Source organism: Nycticebus coucang, unplaced genomic scaffold (genome assembly GCF_027406575.1).
Source record: "Nycticebus coucang isolate mNycCou1 unplaced genomic scaffold, mNycCou1.pri scaffold_53, whole genome shotgun sequence".
NCBI classification, from domain to species: domain Eukaryota; kingdom Metazoa; phylum Chordata; class Mammalia; order Primates; family Lorisidae; genus Nycticebus; species Nycticebus coucang.
Genome location: NW_026515583.1, coordinates 861,758 through 866,578, shown reverse-complemented (window position 1 = coordinate 866,578; position 4,821 = coordinate 861,758).

Here is a 4,821-nt window from a genome sequence, read left to right as displayed (position 1 = left end):
CAGCTCACAGCAACTTCCAACTCCTGGGCTTAAGCGATTCTCTCGCCTGAGCCTCCCGAGTAGCTGGGAAGACAGGAGCCCGCCACCATGCCCAGCCATTTTTTGGTTGCAGTTCAGCCGGGGCCGGGTTTGAACCCGCCACCCTCGGTCCCTCAGTTAAGTTTTCGACCTTTAATTCTGATCTGTTCCGTTTTACAGGAGAGCTAAGCAGCCAAACACTGCTGACCTGACCTGACCTGACCGGAGCAGAGGTTGAAGGGAAGAACTCCTTGGATCTGTCCCCTCCCTTCTCCCCACCTCCTCCCCACTGGGCTTTGAGAGGACGGATCTGTCCCTGAGGAACAGCTCCATACACACCAAAAGAAGTTACGGGGCCGGGGGCGGTTGATCTCCACTCTAATGCTAGCATTCTGGGAGGCCGAGGCCGGTGGAGACAGGAGATGACCGCCCCACACCCCACCATAGTCCCGCCTGTTCGGGAGTCTGCAGCAAAAGCATCCCTGGAGCTCAAGAATTCGAGTGTGCTGTGACTTGTCAATGGTGAAACCCCGCTCTTCCCAGTGAAGGTGGACTGAGGGTGTATCGCCAAAACAATATATAAATAAATAAATATATAATCCCACACACATATACTGTCCTAGCTGGTTGTGTAGACGTGAATGAAGAAGAGTTGTTTTTTTTTTTGTTTTTTTTTTAGATAGAAATGACACACCCCCTAGTCTCACACGCTGCCGAGTTCACTCCTTAGCTCTAGTAGTTACACAGGAGGCAAGCAGTGCATATTGTCAGAACAACCGTTTCAGAATAAAGGGAGAGAGAGAATGAAGGGGGATAGAGGGAGAGAGAGAGAGAGAGGGAGAGAGAGAGTGAGAAGACGAGCACGAAATAAGGAACACGGGGTTTGGAGGGGCGAGGCGAGCCTCCGAGCCTCAGGGGGACCAGAACTTATTCACGGCCCCCACCTGCTGGACTGAGTAGGCCAAAGCACGCAGAAGAGACATCTGGTCGACCAACAGGCGCTAAGGTGACAAGATCCCCGGTGTAAGGTCGGCCACGGACGTCTGGTCATCCGCGGGGCACTGTGGAGACCGAAGTTTCCTAACACCCACATGTGCTCTACGTGGGTGTCATGCATGCCTGCCTGCCTGGCAGGAGAACCCGGGGTGCTCATTCTTAGCTAGCTCAGGTGTTTCATATGCAGGTGTGGGGGCCAGGGGAGGGGGGATGTTAGAAGGGAAGGAGAGAAAGAAAGGGGAGAGGGAGGGGTGGACGGAGGGATGTGTGTCGCAGCATCTCCTTTAGTAGTTCATAGGCGTCGTGATCATGTGTTCGAGCACAAGTGTGAGATGTGCAATGAGAGAAACCAGGGATAAAAGAAGAAAAAAGAAACCCTGAAAGTGATGCCTTGGGCCACGCAGTCCGAACAAGTCAGTAACCTACAGACACAGAGGACAGGCACTCTCCGCAGCCAATTGGAGGCCCACAAGAGGTCAGGAGCTGGGGCCTCAGCGGGTTGGTTGATCAGTTCAGAAACGCATGTGCATCAATTTTATTGTTGAATAGTAATCCATGGTACACATATATCACAGTTTGTTAATCCATTCATGTATTGATCGGTACTTGGGTGGATTCCACATCTTGACAATTGTGACTTGAGCTGCAATAAACCTTCTAGTGCAAAAGTCTCTATGTTAAAATGATTTTTTTGTCTTCTGGGTTGGAGTGGAATTGAAGGATCAAATGAAAGGTTTACTTTTAGTTCTTTCAAAATTCTCCATACTTCTTTACAAATAGGCTATATTAGTTTGAAATCCTACCAACAGCATAAAAGTGTTCCCTTATCTCCACATCCATGCCAGTCTTAGCAGCTTTGGGATTTTATAATGTATGCTATTCTCATTGGGGTGGATTATATGTCAACGTGCTTTTGATTTGCATTTCTCTGATGATTAGGGATGGTGAGCATTTTTTTTTTCATGTATTTGTTTGGCCATTTGTTCATTACTGTTAACTTAGGACATTATATTTTATGGCTGAGTAACAGTCCATGGTATAGTAAACCCCAAGATGTTTATCCATTCATTTATTGATTAATATTTAGGTACTTTTGATTTTGCCTCGATAATGTATGTTGTAGTCATCCTTATGCTGAGACTCTATCTACAGCCTGAGGAACAAAGATGTGAATGGAGCCCTGGGAAAACTCCTCAGCATAGCAGCCCTTGTCTGTAATTAATTAGAGACTCAGAAGTACTTGAACTCTTTGTGCAACTAGGCCAATGGGTGTGTATTTCAATATCCTATGTCTTTTTCTCTCCCAAGACATGCTTCTTGTCTTTTTATTGCCAAAAAAATTTTTGACTTTGTTTTCACTTGTTTTCATGTTACTTTTATTCAAAACTCCCTGTTTAATTTCTTCCTGACATTTGTTTCCTATATTTTGTCCAGAAAATTCCATCTTTAGGCCATCTGCAGTCCCTCATGCCTGTAGTCTTAGCACTCTGGGAATCAGAATGGGGAGGATCACTTGAGAATAGTAGTTGGAGACCAGTCTGAGCAAGAATGGCACCCCGTCTCTACAAAACAAATTAAAAAGTTAGTTATGTGTGGTGGTGGAAACCTATAGTGCCAGTAACTCAGGAAGCTGAGGGAGGAGAGTCACTTGAACTGAAGAGGTTAAGGTATCAGTAAGCTATGATGATGGCACTACACTCTACCTAGGGTGACAGATTGTGACTATGTCTCAAGGAAGAAGAAGAAACAAAGACAATTTCATCTTTTGCCAGTTTTCTGACAACCATTCCTGAAATTTCTGACACATTTATACCACATTTTGCATCAAATGCAGACAAGATTTCCTCAAACACTATTCTTGTCAATGTTAATACTCTTCACCTTAGCATTTTTTCTCCTTCTACCAAATGAAATAAAAAGTCATAGAGTATCATAAGCAATGTTTACAATATCAGGACTGTTTTGTTGCTTTACATGTATGACTTTAATACTGAAAACATTTATTCTAGCTATTTTCTGTCATTTATCTTTCTATCAAGGAAAGATACTGAGATTCAGGTGAACTATATCCTGGGAAACTGACACTTTGCCCACACTCCTAACTTTGCTGTCCTGCTATTCATAAGAACTCATGAAGTGACTTTCAACTTCAAATTCAGAATCTAGATTTGAAAGCTCACAGATTCAGATGGTTCCTAGCAATGTACAACCCAGGATAGCTCTGACCTGGTATCTCTTTATGGTACAAGCAGAAGTCAGAGTTGTGGCCTCCAGGAGCACAAATTCCTCAATCACTCACTGTTGGTAATCTTTGTCAGTGCCACTTTTGTTCCAACTCTATTCCTGGACCCAAGTATTCTATATATTGAGGACATAGCATGTTGCATTTTTTCACTTTTTGGAGTACACATACTGCATCATGCATTTATGTACCAAACCTTTCCTGTTAGTCAAATGCCTGCAATAAGTATAATCTCTTTGAAATAAAAGCATTTTTATATCTTCCATTAAATATATTTTCAAACTTTCCTTCAATACTTCATAATCCTTGAGGTTATATTTTACCCCTGCCCTTTCTTTCCCTGATAAACTTTACAATTGGTTTATATTTGTCACGTCTATTTCCACAATATTCATTCCTTTCTTTTTTCTTCTTCATGAGACAGACTCTGCCCCACCCTGAGTGCAATGTTATCATCGTAATTTTCTTCACTTTCAAGCTCCTCGGCTCAAGTGATTCTCCTACATCAGCCTCCTAAGTAGCTGGGACTACAGGCTTCCAGCAGCATGCTCGGCTAATTTTTCTATTTTTGTGTAGAAACAGGATCCCCCTCTTAACTTATATACATTCTGCAACCCTTTCCACCTGAATTATTTTTGCCTCTACATTTATATTTATTTGTAATTTTTTTCCATTTCTCTTCATTTGATCATTTATGGGGTACAAGTGCCATTTTTTTGCATGGATATATTGTATTATAGTGAAATCAGAGCCTCAAGTGCATCTATCACTGGACCAATTCACATTGTATCCACTAAGCAACCTCCCATGGCATGACCCCTTCCCAGCCTCCCCACTTCAAGTATCCATTGTCCATCATGCAACATTCTTCTTCCACATTTACACATCATTTAGCTCCCAGGTATAAGTGAGATCATGCAGTACTTGTTTTTATGTATCTGCATTGTTTCACTTAAGATAATGACCTCCAGTTGAATCCTTGCTGCTGTAAAAGACATTATTTCATTCTTTTTGTGGCTAAATAGTATTTCATTGTGTATATAGACCACATTTTTTTTTTACCCAGTACTCCACTGATGGCAAGTTAGATTGATTTCATATCTTTGCTATCATGAACAGTGCTGTAATAAACATATGAGTTCAGATTTCTTTTTATACATTGATCTATTTTCCTGTGGGTAAATGCACAGCAGTAGTATTGCTGGATTGTGTGGTATTCCTATTTTTAGTTCTTTGGGAAATATCTAAATATTATCCACATCCTGGCCAACATCTTTTTTTTTTTTAATCATAGCCATATTGACTAATGTAAGATGGTATCTCATTGTTGTTTTAATTAAAATTTCTCTGATAAGTCTGATGGTGACATTTTTTCATATGAATTTTGGCCATTTGTTTATCTTCTTTTGAAAAATGTCTATTCATGTCCTATGTCCATGTTTTTTTTTTTTTTTTCTCTCTCTTGGGCTCAAGTGATCGACTTGCCACAGTTTTTCTATTTTTAGTAGAGACAGGGTCTGATTCCTGCTCAGGATGGTCTTGAACCTGTGAGCTCAAGCTATCCA